This window comes from Dipodomys merriami, unplaced genomic scaffold, assembly GCF_024711535.1.
Source record: "Dipodomys merriami isolate MVZ:Mamm:240054 unplaced genomic scaffold, mDipMer1.0.p SCAF_3, whole genome shotgun sequence".
NCBI classification, from domain to species: domain Eukaryota; kingdom Metazoa; phylum Chordata; class Mammalia; order Rodentia; family Heteromyidae; genus Dipodomys; species Dipodomys merriami.
In genome coordinates this window covers 115,387,448-115,407,414 of record NW_027204492.1, presented here as the reverse complement: position 1 = coordinate 115,407,414, position 19,967 = coordinate 115,387,448, and positions in this window count along the sequence as shown.

Below are 19,967 nucleotides of genomic sequence, written 5' to 3'. Positions count from 1 at the left end.
AATCTCTACATTTGAATAAAACCAAAGGGCATGCTGGATGAAAGGAGCTGGGTTAATTCTGCTTCATATAATTCTGCTTATAATGAGCTCAGTTTTTTTCACTCCTGGAACTGAGGATCAGACCCAGGACTTCACAATCACATGGAGACAAGGAAGGTCGTTTCAGGATGGACATATTTGATTAGAGCTTGAGGGTTGCATGGAAATGAGCTCAGAGCAAGGAGCATGAGCCAGGAAAATGCTTGGCAGGTTCAGTGGAACATGAAGATGTCTGTGGAGGAGGACATTGCACACGAGGGGAAAGCTGGTGACAGCCAGGTCAGAAAGGTAAATCATACCAGTCATGTTTAGGTCTTGGACTTTTACCTGAGTATGATGGGACATTCTAGCATACAACATGATATGACAACTTAAAAGTTTCTCACGAGGTTACACTATAGGTGGCAAGGGCGGAAGCCAAGAGAATAAAAGTCTGGGCAAGATGAAACTAGCAGCTTAAATCCCAGTTACTGTGGCAGATGTGGTGAGATATCGCCATATTGTCAGTCTATTTCTAAGGTAGTATCAGTAAGATTTCTCTTGGGTTGGATGGGAGATGGGAGATATGAATGAACCTAGAATTGCTTTATATTTTGTAAAGATGTATCTCATATACCTTTTCTTTCTGGAGTCCTGATGAGCTCCCTGAAGGAGTGAGTATACAACACGCAGTAAGGCTGTGTGCAATGTGCTCCAGTGTTTCAAGGTAGAAAAAGATGAGACTGAGTGAGAACCCCAGTAAAGGAGGAGAGAATCAAGGGTACCATCCCAAAAGTCTGTGAAGAAATCGTTTTGGGGAGCAGGGAGATACCAGCATGTGAAATAAATATGTGGGTAAGATGACAGTGATAGAAGTATTGATCGTGGGTCTTGACCACATGACAATCACTGATGACCTCAAAGAAGCTAGAAGACAGAAAATTGGAGGTAAATACCTGACTACAGTGTGTCTAGAGATAATTAGTAGACAGGAGGTTAGCAGGAAGTGGAGACAAGGAGTGGAGCAAAACCTTTCTAGGCATTTAGCTGTAAACATGAACAAAGAAACTGAGCATGAGCTAGGGGGGAATGTGGACTCAAAGCGGAAGCTTTTACATTTTTCATATGGGAGATATTACAGGATGTTGAATGTATCTGGCAATGTCTAAACACAGAAGGGAAAATTGAAGATGGAACAAGAGATAGAAGATGATGCTTCTGTAATGAACCTGAGAGATAACAGGAAAATGGGTGCCAGGAACCTATAGACTACCACCTGACAAACCTAGCTACTCAAGAGGCAGCTGAGATGTATAGAATCACACTTTAAGCCCAGCTTAGGCAGGAGATCTTATGAGACTCCATCTCTAAAATAACTAGCAAAAACTGGACACGTGGCTCAAGATGTAAAGCACCAGTCTAGCAATCATGAGGCAGTGAGTTCAAACCCCGGTACCACATAAATAGGAAGAGCAATGGAATCTAGCTAGCAGGTGAAAAGCTGACCATTTCTGTCATTTAACAACAATGAGAAGAATTTGTATTTTGTTTTATTATTAGATCTCACAGGTTTACACATGCTAGGCAAGGAAGCTTCCACTGAGCTACATGCCCACTCCTTAACCGTCTTCAAGGCACTTATTAGTGTGAAACACATTTCAGAAAATATAGTTTCAGTGCTAATATTTTTGGAATAACTGGAGGATAAACCCAAAAATTATTTCAAAATAGATGTTAGGAAATTTCATAGTTTCTAGGAAATAACAGGACAAATTTGTGTGTATGCTCATATGTGCACACCAGTACTGGTGCTTGAATTCAGGGCACTGTCCCTTAGCTTTTCCACTTACAGCTGGAACTTTCACTTGAACCACAGCTCCACTTCTGAATTTCCTACCTAGGCTGGCTTTGAACCATGATCCTCAGATCTTAGCCTCTTGAGTAGCTAGGAATACAGATAGGAGCCTTCAGTGCCTGGTAGAACAGGACTTTTTTTTTTGAAAAATCAAAAAAACTAAGACATATATACAAGCAAGGGTTTACTTGACTGGTAGTTAGTCATATAGTATTTACCTCATTTATTAGAACATTTTTGTGGAGGCTTCTGGTCTCCAGACTTAAGCGTCATTCTGTTGGCTTGAAATAGATAATCGTTTGGTAGCAGTTGGCCACCCTAATAAAACAGCCACATAAATAAAGCCATGGTTAGCTTCAGCACATGGGTCTTGCTCATTGCAAGGCCTCCTCTCTTGTGAGAAAAAAAATGGTTCCGATCCAGTATCATCTATATGAAAGATGCCCCTTTGGGACAAAAATATACTAATGGAAATGATATTTTCTGTGTAATGAAGCAGCCTTTTCAAAGATGAGCTACGATTGAAGGAAATCATTTAAAGTGCAAGCCTTAGAAGTTTATGGACATTTGCATTGCAAAGCACTGTTTTATCAAAGCAGTTCTGCAGCTATATTGGTTATTAAGATATATGCCCTTTGGGCTTCTTTTGGATTGTCAAGCCTTTGTCTTCAAAAGTTACCTTGCTGCATTTATGAAACACTGGTTAAATTATCCACACATTGCAGGTGACAATGAAATGGTTGAGTTACTTGCCCAGAGCACACGGGTAGTGCTGATTGGATGGTGTGTGAGTATCGATCACATCAGTCAAAATGTTCCTGTGGGGACGGCAGATGGGTTTCCCTCTTCTTTCCCTCCTGCTCTTTGCTGTTTGCCTCCTTCATTCCCTCCATCAATCCTGCCTTAACTCATTCCCTCCCTCTTCTTTATCTCCCCCCACTTTGTCCTCCATTTTTTAACCTCCTTCATCCTTCTTCCTTCATCTTTCTTTCCTCCCTCCCTCCATCTCTCCTGCCTCCCATGTATAAGTAGCAGGCTCTGTGGCAGCTGCCACACAGATGAGGGAAATGGTCTCACTAACTTGCACATTGCACAAACCATGAGATAGAACAGCTAATATCTTTGAGATACACTTACTATTTTATACACCATATTTGCAGAAATTCTCCTTTCAAATTTCAGCGATCCTGTGAGATAGATATTTATCATTTTAATGTTTATTTTTTAGACTGGGTTTTGATTATATAGCTTAATCTGGCCTCTAATTCAAGATCCTCCTGCATCTGCCTCCTCCATGCTGGAATTGTAGGCTTACAGGCATGTACCTCCACACATTTGACAAGACATTTGCTCATATTAGCACAGTTTTATTCACTGACCTTGGAGGAAATCAAGCCAGTGGTACAGAGGTTCACCATTTCACAGACAGCACATAGCAATGTCCCTAGGAAACCCAGGCTGCTGACTCCCAAGACTCTTGGCCTTGTGTTCCAAGAGTTCTGCTACTGCTCATCTCCTATAGTGAAGGCAAGCAGTTGCAATCGGGAAGCTGCTCCAGCCTGTCAAGCTACTTGTGCCTTTTCTCCATCAACTTTTCCTTACCAGCTGACCCAAACTTTTCCAATGTTCAACTGCAAAGGAAGTACTAGGAGGAGTCAGACAAGCCATGAGTCATCAATGAGTAAATGTAAAAGGAAGTGGAGTTCATGAACACTGTGTGTGGTCAAAGGCAAACTTCTAGAACCTTCAGTATATACAAGTTTCCTACCACAGCTGACATCATTATCATTAGTATCAGATGATGTTTCAAAGGAAAAAATGCTCTTGATTTATAGCCAGAAATAGTATATTTTGATTCTTTCAGAGGCTGCTGTTGGGTTGGAAGCTGGTTTGTATTCAGCACATCTGGAAAAGACACCATCTTTCTTATCACAGGGGTACTTGGGAGATAGCTTAGGGAGATAGCTTACATCCTACACAAGCTTCTTAATTCTTTTCCATTTCCATCTGGGTTGCAAAATTCATAAAGCATTTATCTTAGCTTACAGCAATTATTTTGTCACCCATACTCTATAGTACTCACTGTAATTAGGTGTATTTTCAAATAGCAAGGCTTTATGGACTATGTAATTAATCATGCCCAGTTTCATGCACTTCCTAACATCTAACAATGCAGGGCTGACACTAATCCAACCTCCTGCCTGATTTCTTTCCCCAAGTGTTAAGTAATTCAAAGGGCACTTACTGAAAAGGTTGTGGTCAGCTGAAAATATGGACAATGGAAATAATTGCTATTGGAGTGGTTTTGTTACACTGAAATATCATTTTTATTTGGAAAATATTTCCCACAACTCAGATACAGAGCCCATTATGGTAAACACACATGTACTCATATTAAATACATTAAGTTCCTTTCTTATTTGCTATAAGCATTTGTTTTCTTTTTTTAGTAGAGTTTACAGGTGGTAGTGGACCTTGTGATTACTAGGAGGGAGCTTTACTATTTGAACCACACTCCCAGTTCTTTTTTCCTTGGTTATTTTTCAGATAGAGTCTAAAGTTTTTGCCTAGTGCTGACAACCATCTTTCTGCCTGTGCCTCCTGAGGAGCTGAAATCACAGGAATATACAACCAGACTCAGCTTTTGTTTAAGATAGTGTCTCACTAAATTTTTGCCTCAGTTTTCCCTGACCTCTCGTAATCCTGATCTCTGCCTCCCATATAGCTGAATTACAGGCATGAGCTATTGCATCTGAACCCATGTATTTCTTTTAGAGGTAATATATAGGACATTATACATGAAACTAGAGATTTTCATTCTGTTCTCCTCTTGCCCTCTACAGAAATGAATGGCATCCTGTGTGTGAGCCTCTTGTACTCATATTTTTACACTTCAATTCTCTGTCTCTTTTGAATGTTCAAAAACTATAAAATGTACATTAAGATACTTTCCAGAATGTTGATAAGCAAGATGTTTTCTCCATTCAACATAATATTTGAGGTGTATCCAAGTTGATATGTATATGTCTAGTTTTGTTAACTGTTCTAGTTCATTGTATAAATATACGACAGTTTCTGTAGTCTTTCTTATTTTCTAGGACTTAGGGTCTTGCCCTTGCTATTCAGTAGCTCTACTACTTGATTCATTCCTCTAGCCTAGACCATGATCCTTCTATTTATATTTCCTACATAGCTGAGATGATAAGCATCTAATACCTAACTTTTTCTCATGAACTTTTGCCCAGGCTGGCCTCAATCTGGGAGTTTCATGCAACTGAGATGATAGGTGTGAGCCACCATGTCCAACTGTAGTCATTCATATTGATTTGTTTAATACCAACAACATTTAAGTGACTATTCTTATACAGTGTCAGGGTACACATATGTGAAAATTTCTCTAGGATGAGGATCTGCAAATTCTACAGTGTGTCAGAGAGTAAATATTTCCCACTCTGCAGGCCAGAAGGCCTCTGTTGCAATTATTAATCTTTGCTATAGTTGAATGAAAGCATACATTGGCAATATGTAAATGAATGATGTGGTTTATCATAATAAACATGTACTTATGAGCATGGACACTCCAACTTCACAACGGTCTGAGGCGTCGTTATAATTCTTTTGATATTTCCCCATCTCAGCCATTAAAAAAATTATAAAACATTCCTACATCATGAGTCATATAAGAACTGTTATTGAGCTAGAGTCTGGTGGCTCATACTTGTAACCGTAGCTATTTGGAAGCTGAGGTCTGAGGTTCATGAATTGAAAGCAGCTTGGGAAGAAAAGTCTGTGAGACAGTTATCTCCAATTAACCACCAAACAGCCAGAAGAGGAGGTATGGCTCAAGTGGTTAAGTAAGTGGTTAAGTGTCAACCTTGAGCGAAAAAGCTAAGGGAGAGGGGCCCTGCCCTGAGTTCCAGCCTGTTTTCTGGCATACACAAAAAGAAAATCCTGTCATTAGGCCTGATTCAGACATCATTTGTCATTTTCTGAGCCATGCTAGGATACACACACACACACACACACACACACACACACACACACACACACACAAAGGCACACATACATATGTGACATTACAGTGACAAATGAAATGTATAACTTCATCTTTGCTAGAATAGGGCCAGATTGTACTCCACTATACATGTGATTCGTTTTGTATTCATGTCTACCTGCATTTCCCAACAACCTCGTTTATGCTGGTGAAGTCAACATTTAATGTACTGCCAATGTGATCCATGTGAAATGATGTTTCCTTTATATTTTAATGGATAATTTTACAAATCAGTGTTTTCTTCTTCCCATTTCTTCACAATTAGCAGACAACATTCCATATGTTCTTTAGCTGTTTGCCTTTTGTTTCTCTATAGATTTGTCTGCTTCTACCTCGTTTTCTATTGTGTTATTTGCTTTTCTTATTAAGTTGTAGAGTCTTTTATCATAATCAAGAGATCAGTCTTATAACAGGTATACATACCAAATTACCTGTGTCTTAGACTTAAGGTATGTCTTTGATATACTGAAATAGGATATACCAAAATTCATCAATATCTTATTTATGGTCATGATTTGTGTAAAAGCACTTTCCAGATTAAATTACTTACTCTAAGATCACATGTATTTAAAAGACCACCAATCCTCTTACAGCTATCACTCTACAATTGCAAAGGGCCTGACTCTTTCGACACACAAACATACCTCCTGACCTTTCTATCTCCTTTCATGGTTCTGTGCTTTGTTGGCTCCTATTATTATTTGTGTGTGTGTGTGTGTGTGTGTGTGTGTGTGTGTGTGTGTGTGTGTGTGTGTGTGTGTGTGTGAGTGAGTGTGTGTTGGTACTTGGGCTAGAACTTAGGCCCACAGCATCTCCTTTAGCTTTTTTTGCTCAAAGCTGGTACCCTACCACTTCAGCAATACCTCCAATTCCAACTTTTTGCTGGTTAATTGGAAATAAGAATCTCACAGACTTTTCTGTCTGGGCTGGCTTCAAATCAGGACCCTCAAATCTCAGTCTCCTGAATAGTTAGGAATCTCAGTGTGAGCCACCAGTAGCACCAAGCTAGTGGGGCTTCTTAAATCCTGCCCTCAGGTTCCCATTTAGAGGCGCATGTATAATGTCTGATTATAGATCTTTCCTTGACCTTTGTCAAATTTTAGGTGTTATTTAGTTGAATAAGAGGATTTTCTTGACTACCCAGACTCAAGCCAGTTAGGCTACAAGTAGATCAGCCTTCTCCATTGTAAGGTAAATGTGATTACTTCAACAATACATATTATTGATTCAATACACAGTTTTTTATATTCTCTTAATGAAATTGGAGATAACAAGATCACCAAAAATGTCTTGCATGTTTTGTGCTAGCTTTTCTCCAGTGACACAAGCTTGCAAATACATTTGCTCTGCATGAGTCTTGCACCACGTCGAGTGACATAATTAAGATAATCTCTTTTATCCTATAATTCTTATAACAACGTTCAGGGATATTTTCCCCAAATGCTTTAAATTATGGTGTTTGGAACAAGAAGTGCAGTGTTTATAAAGCAAAGAAGGATCTTAAAGCCTGAGTGGGAGGAGGGTTGTAATCAGTGATAAAGAAGCTAAAGAGTAATGAGCATGCAGACAGCAGAAGGCAATTTCCTTGGCCAGATCATGTCAGAAACCAGGAGTGAGTGGATCTGACGCCCGAGTAGGCTACCATTCGAGATCACAATTGAGCCCAGTGAGTGAGAATGGATGCAACCTGGAGGTGGTCCATGGCTTTGGCTGTGTGGAAAATGAACCAGCTGATGTCCCACTTTGCTGGGTTTTTAATATCTAAAAATTGCTTTGGTTTGGCTATACTTCCCAAACATGTCTGAGATGACTAGAGTTTTGGAGAGGAAGAGTATCGAATCACCTCTACCACAGTGGTACTCACATCTGGGATGACATGGGTTGCAGTTGAAGAACTCAGAGGCAGCTGCCTGAAATTTCCAAAGAAAGGTAGAGAGATCAAGAATGGCTAGATTTGGTGGCACATATCTGTAATTCCAACACTTCCTAGGTAGATGTATGGTAACTGTGAGTAGAGAACAGCCTGGGTTATAGCAAAATCCTGTGAGATAGAAGAGAAGAGGGGAAGAAGGAGGGAAAGAAGGGGGAGGCAAGAGAGGAGAGAGAGAAGATGGAAGAGGGAGGGAAGGAAGAGAGGAAAAAGAGGGAAGAGGAAATAGGAAAAGGGGAAGGAGGGAGAGGAAGAGAAAAAGGGAGAAGACAGAGAAGAAGAAGAAGACAGAGAGAGCACCATGAGAGACTAAAGGGCAAGATGCCTTCCAAATGTACACCCCCAGTGACCTAACTCCTACAACCAAGATCCACTTCTCACCATTTCCCAATGATGCTATCAAACCATGAACCCATTAATGGATGAATTCTTGATGAGCTCAGAGCCCTTATGATCCAATCCTCTCTCAAGAATGGGATGGATAATCTGAGGACCCATCTGGGAACATCCTTGTAGAGGTCATTTCATGTACAAATCATAATAAACAATATTAAATAATATTAAATAAAAGACAGTCTGCTAGTCACTCTAATTCAGCACTGTAATTGAAAATATGGCAAAGGTGGGGCTTTGACTCCATTGTTGAGTACTTTCCTAACATGTGTGAATTGGACTCCCAGTAACTGCCATTCATCCCCAAATATATGACATTTAACTCTCATATTTTAAAGCAGATGCAGAAAGCCTCTTCATTTTACCCTTCATTAACTGTGTCTTCTCTGTTTTCAAAAGTTAAGGTAGATCCAGGCATTGATGGCTCACGCCTGTAATCCTAGATACTCAGGAGGCTGAGACCTGAGGAACTCGGTTCAAAACCAGCCTGGGAAGGAAAGTCTTTGAGACTCTTATCTCCAATAAACCACCAGAAAACCAGAAGTGGCACTGTGGATCAAATTGCAGATACTGGCCTTGACCTGAAGAGTTGAGGGACAGGGCCCAGGCCCAGAGATCAAACTCCATGACCAAAAAAAAAAATAGTTAAGGTAGAGGAGACTTAGTTTAAGAGACTTGCCTTAAGAAACACAGCTAGCAATACATCTATATGAGTCTAACTTAATTGAGTTCTTACCCAACTGAGCTCAAATGCTAGAATATCTGTCATGTGTTTGTAGGGGGGGATGTCTTAAAACTAACTCTGAGAAGTGGGGAGGGATGCATAGGTACATCATAGAGGATTTGTAGGACAGTTAAACCACTCTGTATGACACTATAATGGAAACCTGCCACTTGAGTTTTGTCCAGACCTATACAATGCTAGTGTAAACTCTGGGTTTGGGTGATAATAATATGCAATGGCAGGCTTATCAGCTATATCAAGTATATCACTCCAGTGGGTATGTAGCTAGTGGGAGAGGTTGTGGATATATGAAGAAAGTTGGGTATATGGGAAGTCTCACTACCTTCCCTCCAATTTTGATATAAATTTAAAACTGTTCTTAAGGAAAACAAAATAGCAGAAAGGCAATGGGTATAAATGGATTTCATTTAAAATGAATAAAAATTCATTCATTCAATGAATACATTGTGAAAATTTCAATATTAAATAGATATAGATAGAAGTTAAATAAACAATAACTAAATAGTGCCGTGGACCTTAGGGTCAGCTGTTATTTGTGGTTGAGACTTCATATCTTGCCACGTAACCACCATGGTGGCTGTAGTAGGTATCTTGTGTTCCTGCTGTCAGCCCACCTATCATTGGGGGAAATCATTTTTCATGGTTAGACCTCAGTGATAGAGAGAGAAACAACTTACCTTTTAGACTTTATAAGAACAACTCAGCAGCCACTGATCGCAGTGATGGCTGAAATAGTTTGCCTGGGCTGAGCTGGGCTTCCCAGGACTCTTGATTACAAAGAATCCTGAGAGATGAAAGGTGATCAAAGATTGCAAACCCAGATATCTCTCACTTTTCAAGTACTGTCCTCTCCCCACACATTCATAGGGGTGTTTTAAACAAAGTCTGCCCTCTGTTTCACACTAAATATTTCAGAAAATGATTCTCTACATTCTTGAAACCATTGCTTGCCTTTTGATTTTGTTTTTGGAAGGATGGCCATCAGGGACATTTTATTATTATTGTCATCATCATCATTACTATTATTACATCTTTGCCTGTACTGAATGCAGAACAGGCACTGGGGTTAGAGAATTAAGGACATTTCTCAGTTTTATGGGAAGTTGGCTGAGACATATCAAATGCATGAATAAAGCATTTGGTCTCTAATAGAGAGTAATGTCTTCTCTGAGTCTTGTCTTCTCCAGAGTAATACCAGTTAATGTTTTCCATTGTCAGGTTACTAATCCTTAAATTGGATAATACTGGAGACCAGCATCAAGTGCATCTTAAGCCTAAGAAAAAGAGGGAGGGAGAAAAGGGGACATAGGAGGGAGGGGGGAGGGAGACAGGTACATTGATCTGTTGCTAGAGTTTGTAAGGCACCCTGGTGTCTTGAGACAGAAATCTTATCTAAGAGCTTCAATACTCTGCATTTTGTCTCAAGGATTGTTGTGAAAGAATGCTTTAGCAACTTGAGTCTTAGTTTAAAGTATGGTTGATCAAATAGATACCTATGATTCCCACTTCAGACTGAAAAGTTCTGCTTTTCCCTTGGCAATGAATAGAGATCAAGGATCCTTGAGACATCACACCTGAAGGCCTTCTGAGTTTCCTGCACAAGGAAAGGTCTTTACACCACCTTGCCCATTGATAACCTTTCCTTAGTACTTACACTGACTGCCCTTGCTTCTAGAAACTCCTTTCTCGTGTACCCCACATAACTCTATTCTCACTCTCTCCCTGCCTCTTGTGAAACTCTCACACTGTACATTCTTGATTGAGGTAAAGGCATCATTGTATCTCATGGAAAAATATAGGCTCCTGGATGCGCATGCACAGGTGTATCATCTGAGCCCTTGAAAGGCTGAGATAGGAAAATCATTAGTTTGAGACTGGTTTGGATATGTAATAAGACTCTATCTAAAAAATAAAACAAAAAGGAAGGAAGGAATGAAGAAGGAAGGAAGGAAGGAAGGAAGGAAGGAAGGAAGGAAGGAAGGAAGGAAGGAAGGAAGGAAGAAGGGAGGGAGGGAGGCAGCGAGGGGAGGGAAGGAGGGAGGGAAGAAGGAAAAGCTTCTCTCATTTTCTACCCAATTTTAGCAGTCATCTGGACACTTTCAGAGAAAATGGATAAGGATGGACTAACTGTTTTCTAAACTTGTTTAGTGAAACTGAAATTTGTTTTCTATATGTACTTTCCTTTGATGCAAAGCTACCAATTGGCCTAGAGATGCATTTGATACTATTACTAACCACAAGCATCACTCCCAGACATTTGTTTATCATTTAGGAATTCAGGCCAATAAAGAAAGATATTACCTGGCTACACTTTTTTTTTAATTTAGCCTCATGAACACTATTTCTCCATTAGGTGCCCATGTTATCACTGACTAACAAATTGCCACACTGTTAGGGACTTAAAAGCACACACTTTTTTATGTAGGTCATGTCTAAACTTAGCTAGGTGTCTAATCCAGCCTTACAATTATGGTGTCAGCCAAGGCTGAAGTGTCATTTGAAAATTCAACTGAGTCAGGATCTTCTTCTAAGCTCCTTTTGTTATTGGTAGAACTCATTTTGTTGACATGATGAGACTCTCTGCTTCCTTACTTCTATAAGATAGGGCTGCCCTTGGGTCCTAGAGGCCTCCCATGGTTCCCAGATACATGGCGTACTATGTATATGGTTCATAGTATGGGAAGCTTGCTTCTTCTAAGCCATCAGGAGAATTCTTGATTCAATCTTCTAAGCCATTCTCATCTTATACAACATACTCATGATAGTAACACCCTATAAACTTTTCCATCACTTATTGTTTAGAAGGAAGTCATAGTTTCCATCCACATTCAAAGGGAAGGAATTTTAGAGGAACGTTTGTCATTAGATACATGAAAAAGAGTCTAGCCATTCCTTGTTAACAAGATTCCTCAGAAAAAGTTCCCCTCTTTCTTGTACCAGAAACACCCTCTAAAGCTCTGTAACCTATTGAATAGAAATGTAGCATAGCCCCGTAATCAAGAGAGAAATTGTAATAGAAAGTGTAAAGGCATCTGATTTTACAACCTATAAGCATCAAGAGAAAATGGGTTTAATTATCAAATGATTGGTTCTATCCTAAGAAATCACTTAGAAATATAGTACAATATTTTGCTATACTATTGACATTTAAGGCTAGATAATTTAGTATGGGGGGAGTATCATGTGTATTATAGATTAGTTGACTACATCCCTGGCCTCTGCCCACTTGATGTCAGCTACATTCCCCACCTCTGTAGCTGTATCATATATAAATACCTCTAGATATTTTTGCCAAGTATCTTTTGAAGGCGGAGGTGTATAATCAATCTCAGCTGAGATCTGGTAAGAGAGGGTCTTTCCCAAGGTTTCCATTAAGGAGACTGTGGGCATCTCCTGATTGCAATAAAATCCATGCGGTGTAATTTTATGGAAACACAATTAGGGTCGAATTGGAATGAACACAGCTGTGAGTCTATCCAACTGAATTCAGACTGATGATATAAGGCAGCAGGGCGTTAAGAGCTGGCCTTAGGCAGCCTACTAGGGTCTAAAGGATTCTAATTCTTTCCTTAGACTGTAACTTCTGTATGACAGGTCACTTCATCTATAAAAATATGTACTTTTGAGACATGGCATTAAAATATGCATACTGCAATCACAGAATTTTGATTGGGAAAACGAATTGAATATCTTTCATTTTTCCCCTTAATAATGTACCTGGTAGCTGAAATATTTTTATTTGTCAAGAATAGTCTCAAGCCATTTAACCCTTGAGTCTTTATTAATGTTTAATTGCATATTACACTTTTCATTCCATCTTAAAGATGGGAATGCTAAGGATTGAATTCAGGACACTAGGCATACTATGCACACATCTCTACCATTAAACTAAATGTCTGATCCCTAGTGAAAGCTGTCTTGAAAGATATAGCTTGCCTAATGAACCTCTCTATCTGGCCTGTTTTCCAGAGGTTTATGTCCACATTTTTGCACTTAAATTTATGATTCCAATGTTCAGGCCCTTCAAATGATAATATAATGTCTACAACTGGAATCAAATGTCTTTAGACACATGTTTGGCAATCCATTCCAAACTGCAATTTGGATAGATGACTCAATAAATCTAAGTGATTGGCACTCATGAAGGATGATTTCCACTTATTTTGTTTTATTATGTAATATTTTACATTCAAGCTTAGGTAGTATTAAGCCTTGCCAGTTCTATAGTCATAACCCAATGATTTCATTTAGTTTATAAACATCTGCAGTCTTGAACTTCCTTCTTTAGGTCAGTCTTCTATTGGCAGCATTAATTGAAAATATGTTCTGTAACCACAATTCTAAAATAGAAAAAGCCTATTAGTAATCTTTTGCTACAGTAGTTTTTGGCTGGAAAATTGAATATCTCTTTACATTCCAAGGTTTAAGTAAAAAGTAAAATCAAAAGTATACTATAATTTAATGTGCCATGTGGATCATTAACACATTTGTGTAGAAATTAGCTTTATACAGCTTGAAAATTGTTGCTGAAGCAGTTATTTTTGGAAACTCTCAGATCAGGCACCAGAGTCTTCCAATCAGTATTAAAGTTCTCTGAGAGTAGATAGAATCAGGGCATCATACCTTTATTTAAGCCAACCTTGTGCCTCTCCATCTCCCCTCTTTACGTTAGCTAACTCTATTTCTTGCTTCATCTTCATTACCCAGAGGCAGACTCACTATTTCTAACTTTAACCAGACATTGCAGTTAGCCCTGGTTTACTCCTGTTTTCCTTCATTCACTCTGAAATTCATTTTGGTTTGGATGATGCCATCCATGGCTCTCTTCCTAACAATCTCTTTCTCATGGAGACAAAGCCAATCCCTTTCTCATGGAGACAAAGCCATCCATGTCTCTGTTTAGATGGTACTCCACACATGTCCACCAGTGAGTGCTCTTGTTTCTAGCCACCATCAGTCAACCACAGATGGATCTTTTTCTGGCAGATATTAGGGAAAAAGAGGAAGGAGGTTCTAACCCAAGGCTAACTGTAAGAAGAGATGAATTAGTCACAACTCTCAGCAGAACTTCTAAGACATAGAAGCAAAAGCAAAAGCACACTCTAAAAATCACAAGAAAATATCAGAGCATGCAGAAGGAATAGACAGTCATTGAGAAGAGAAAAATCAGAGGAAGCAACTAGACTTCTAGAAGATAGTGATGTGAAAATTTAGTGGTAACAGATTCTTTCCTAAGTAAGTCTAGGTCAGTGCAGTATTAGGATAGGTCTTTTGAACAACCAGCTAAGAAATGCAAAAGTTGAATTCTTTCTTTATAAAGGCATCACTGTTGCCTTTTATTGCCTCCCCCCCAAATGTATCATACTTAACCCCTGTGTATCATTTACCTATTTATTTGCCTTTCCTTCCATTTAAATGACTGCTTATTTAAAGCCACACACTAGAGACTTCATCATAGCAAACACTTGCTTCTTTTTAGGAGCTAAGTCACCTTGTGCAGAACAAACTTGCACAGGACCAAAAGATTAACTTGTTCTGGTTTCCTACCGCTTGCTGCTCAGTGGGAGTCCTGGTCCCTCCCTGACATGCCAAGGCCATAGGGAATAGAAAAATCTTTCCTTGTTGTATTTAGTTTTTCTTACATATAGAAACATCCTGTGTGTTGTAACTGGCTTGAGGTTAATACTGACACTTCCCCCCTTCTAGGCTAATGATATCTTTCTTTTTCAATTCACATTTTCCCAGAAGTTGCAATGTAGAAGGACTGAAAATATGTTTACTCATAATTCCATAGGAACAGAGCAGTATTCATCAGATACTCAGGCCATAGTTTTCTATCAATTATTAACTTGGCGTGACTTTATTAAATCTATTCTCCATGACTTCTTTCTTAACTATGACTTTGACTATTTTGTCTTATATACACTTAAGTATTAAGGACAGGATGGGGGCCTAGAGATCTACTGTAGATAGGATGAAAAGCAACAGCAAAACTGCCTGAAGCTCTATGTTTAGTTATTTGAGGAGTCTCCACAATGTTGTCCAGAGTGGTTGTAATTGTTTACATTCCCACCAGCAGTGTAATCCCCACCAACCTTTATTATTCAAATTCACAATGTAGACCTTTCCTATAACCCAGAAATACCTGCACATCCATACTCATTGCCACATTTTTCACAATAGCCAAGATATGGGAACAGCCCAGATGCCCCCAAATAGATAAGTGAATCCAAAATATGTGGTGTCTATACACAATGGAATTGTATACAGCCATTAGAAAGAATGAAATTATGTCATTTGCAAGGAAATAGATGGACCTAAAACAAATCATGTTAAGTGAAGTAAGCCAAGCTCAGAGAGACAAACAGCACATGTTCTTTCTGATATGTGGAAATTAGATCTAAATTACACTGGGATATGATACATTATACAGGAGTCTAGATACTTACACACAGTGCGACCAAAAAATGATACTCAGGAGAAAAACACAAAGATGCAATGCCTAAGTGCTTCTTCATAGTTATATAAAATAATATGTATAGTGAAACAAACTTCAAGATATAGAAACAAGAGGCCTCTCTTTTCTTTTTTATATATTTTTTACTTTTTAATTTTTTTACTATTCTGCCTTCCTTATGTATGTAGTATTCAAGCTTATATATTGGGAAGGATTGTGGGGAGGGTACAGAACTTGAGGGCAAAAGGGTAAAAAGTGCAGCAGTGGAGCTCACTTGACATGGATAAAAGTGAACTATACAACTTGTGGGTGGAGACAGGAGGGAGGGTCTGGGAGAGGGTGAGGGAACAGAAGACACTGTACAAAAGGAAATATACTCATTACCTGACTCATGTCATTGTAATCCCTCTCTACATCACCTCTATAATAACAATAAAGTAAATTAATTTTTTAAAGACTTCCTGAAGCTGCCTAGATCACTGCTTTGAGAAGAAAATGTTTTCCATGTAATTCTTTTGATATAGATTTAGGTTCTAATGGTGAAGGAGAAATATATGACCATAGAGTCTTTTAGGAGTTGTGCTCTTCATTTTTTTTATTATATTTGAAGTCCTCCCAATGTTTTTAGAATTGACAGTTCCTACCTTACAAAATTTCATCAGTATTCTCTGCTGTGTATGAAATGAATTTCCTCGTTTCTGTGAAATTTATGATGCAAGTTAAGAGCCACCATAAATATTCTCCTCTCTCACTGTGATATTATTCAGACAGTCAGTGAGTTATACTTTGGAAATTACCTGATAGAATCTGAATGGTGTTATTTTTAGGGTTCTTTGGGTTTCAGGACTGAGTAAAAATTATTTTCTATAGGAGAGCAATTAATTGACAGAATAAAATTAGATTTCAACCAAACAATATGATAATTTGAGATGCAATTATTTTTAGTTATTGTTTCTTTGAAAATAACTCATCATATTTTTACGTTGATGTATGATGTAGACATTCTATTTACAAAATCCTTACACTTCTGAATTAGCAAATATAGGAAGTAATCAGATAGTTTAGTCAGATAACTTTGGTACCCTGAAAGAATGCTTAGAAAATAATGATGTTAATATTAAAAGTTTTATTATTATTATTTATTCTCAGTGCTAGGAATTGAACTTAAGCCCTCAAACATTCTAGGCAGGTATTCTTAACACTGACTTACATCCTTAGACAGAGTCCTATCTTAATTATCAAAAGAACATTTTGATGGTCAATATCTAAAATAATGAACATTTCCCAATATAGGACAAGTAAGTAATGGGTATTGATGCTTTTTGCCTCTCTGTTGTTGTGGAAAAACATAGTGATACAACAAATAATTAAGAGAATCTTTTAGGTTAGGGATATGGCTCAAGAGGTAGAACACCTACCTAGCAAGCTAAAGGCCCTGAGTTCAAACTCCAATACTGTTCATTTTTAATACTTAAGTTAATGAATAAGTTACTTAATTTATTTTAGAAAGAGGATATCATTTGACACAGTAAACTACATGAAGAGAAAAGTCTGATAGCACATTTATTCGTTTAGGGGAATGTTCCTGTGGACAAAGAAAAAGCCTTAAGACAGACTCAGATCTAGCATTTTGAATTTTGATCTATGTAAAATAGTGTTGGTAAAAAGGTAGTTGTTTGAATATCATCATTGTAGAACTCAGTGTTGAAGCCAGGTGAGTGGTGTATACTTATTATAATCCCTCCATTTGAGAGGTAGAAACAGGAGAATAGAGAATTTGAGACCAGCTTGGGCTAGTAAATATAAGTGACTGATATTAATCTTAGTTTACTATTAACTCTGATAATAGTTTTTACTATTGCCTAATAAAATCAGATATACCACAATATTGCAAAATTTACCTGGTGAATGTAGCTTCAGAATTCAATTAAACAAAATCTTCAAGGTTTTTTTACTATGCTTAATGTGTATATTTTAGATTTTAAGAAATGAAATAGAATTTAAGTGTATGAGGGGAGGCTGATGTATTATAGAAATTTGGGGGCATTTTATGAATCTTGGAAAAAAATTCATTGATCTGATTGCATTATAAATAATCACTCCTTAATTGATTAAAATACAATCTCTGGGTTTGTATAGAAACATACTGGCTATTTTTCCTATTTTTAAAACCATTTTAAGCATTATTTGTAAATAATAAAAATTATAGAGGAAAAATAACCTTATGCCTTCTCATTATTATATAATAACTGTGGATATAACTATATAAACATTATTGTAGTATCTTCTAGTAATTTTCATATATAATATTATGCATGTATTTGTGTATATATATATAGTGTGTAGGGGTTGTATAATGTATAATGTGTGTGTGTGTACTGCTCTGAAAGTTATATTCTGTGAGCTCATATGCACACACACAAAGATCTCACACTAAATAAAAGGGAAGGAAATAATTATTTAACAAACTGTTTTAGAAGTTCTGTGCACTGATTTTCCTCTTGTAGATGCATAAATTTCTTTAGGGTATTAGAATCACTAACTCCTGAAGTAAAGGACCATGCTTAATTTTGTTTTACTCACCATTTCCCAAACATATTGGACTACTGAACTGTTTTGTGTTTGATTCTGGTTTTCTCTTTTTAACAACTAGCACAGGGGACACATCTAGAAAAATATTGGTTTTCTGTTAGAAAGTTTACATCCCTGATTGGCCACATTTATGTGACTTGGGAGAGAGAAGGGGAAGCACAGAAATTGTGGGACAAAGGGTGAACCAATTCAGCAGTGATGTTGGAATTGAACTATACAGCTTGGGTGGGAGGAGGTCGGGAGGGGAGAAAATGAGGGACGGGTTGACACTGTTCAAAAAGAAATGTACTCATTACCTTACTTATGTGACTGTAACCCCTCTGTACATCACCTTTACAATAATATTTTTAAAAAAGAAAAAAAGAAAGTTTATGTCCCTGAAACAGTTGCATAATATCATTAATATTACATTATTAACTTACAGAAAGAAATAAGCAATTCTCTTAAGGCTCTAGAGAAATTAAAATGTGGTCATCTGAGGGGAAAAAAGGTTGCTTGGAATGTCTCTTTCAAAGATGGGGTAAGTGTTGGTCATCTTATCATCACTGTGACAAAATGCCTGAGGTAATCAATTTAAACAAAAACAACGTTTACTTTGGGACATAGTTTGGAAGATTCTGTGTGTGTTTGGGTGAACTATTTTAATCTGTGCTGCAAGCAGCATCTATGTCATGCAGTTCAAAGTAGAACCAAGCCTAATAACAAGAGATGTGGTCCCACAATCCTTTTCAAATAGCATCAAGGATTGAGGACCACGGCTCCATTTAACACATGGGACTCTATAGAACATTAGAGAGGCAAACTGTAGCAACAAGCCATGGAAGAGTGACAGCAAGAAGAAAGTCCCCCACCCTGGGGCTGGGAAGGTGGCTCAGTGGTAGAGTGCTTGCCTTGCATGCATGAAGCCCTGGATTCAATTCCTCAGCACCACATAAGCAGATAAAGCTGGAAGTGGTGCTGTGGCTCAAGTGGTAGAGTGCTAGTCTTGAGCTGAAGAGCTGAGGGACAGTGCCCAGGTCCAGAGTTCAGGCCCCATGACTGACAAAAAAAAATAAGAAAGCTCCCATAAAGTTGTGATAATCCTGACAACACTGAATTCAATCCTTAGTGATATGTAACAAGTTACTACTAACACCATGGCTTAAGAACACAAACTTTATTTTTACACAGGTGTGTGGGTGTTTGTGAGAGAGAGAGAAAGAGAGAGACAGAGACAGAGATAGAGAGAGACAGAGACAGAGATAGACAAAGAGAAGGAGATAAAGACAGAGAGAAAGAGAGAAGTCCAGTTATGGCTGAATTAAATCCATTGTTCAGCATCTAAAGAAACTGCCCCTGAGATGTTGCCTGGGCTGCATTCATTTCCTGGGGTCCCCTACCAATTTGCCTGGTTGTAGGCAGAACTGTTATTTGATGATATATTACCTAGGTTTCTGGCTGACTGTCTTGAGATGTATGCCTTTTACTACAGCCTTTTCTTAGGCCATTCAAAGATCCTTTCACAGCATGGTAGCTTATGTCTTCAAGACCCTGTAGGAGAATCTCTCACTCCAACCTGCTAGGATGAAGTTCTGTCTACTCTGCCACCACCGTTACTATGTTCTGTTGGTTAGAAGATTAGCATAGGTCTTATACTCTATGGGAGGAAATTATAAAAAGTTGTAACTCATTGGGGATTATCTTAGCATGTAACCACCAGAATACCTAATGCCTAAGGGTAAGAGACTTGAGAAAAATCATGAAGAGGAGAGGATGATGGATTTTCTAAGCTGAATTCTCTGTTTCATAACTGGGCTCCATTTTGCCCTGCTCTGCGAGCTGTATTTGATGTGCACGTTTATATCCTCAGTACCTTCTTTTCAGAATTCCTTGCTCATCGTTGATATCACCCAGGGTCAGCATCGAGATTCAAGAAGCTTTCCC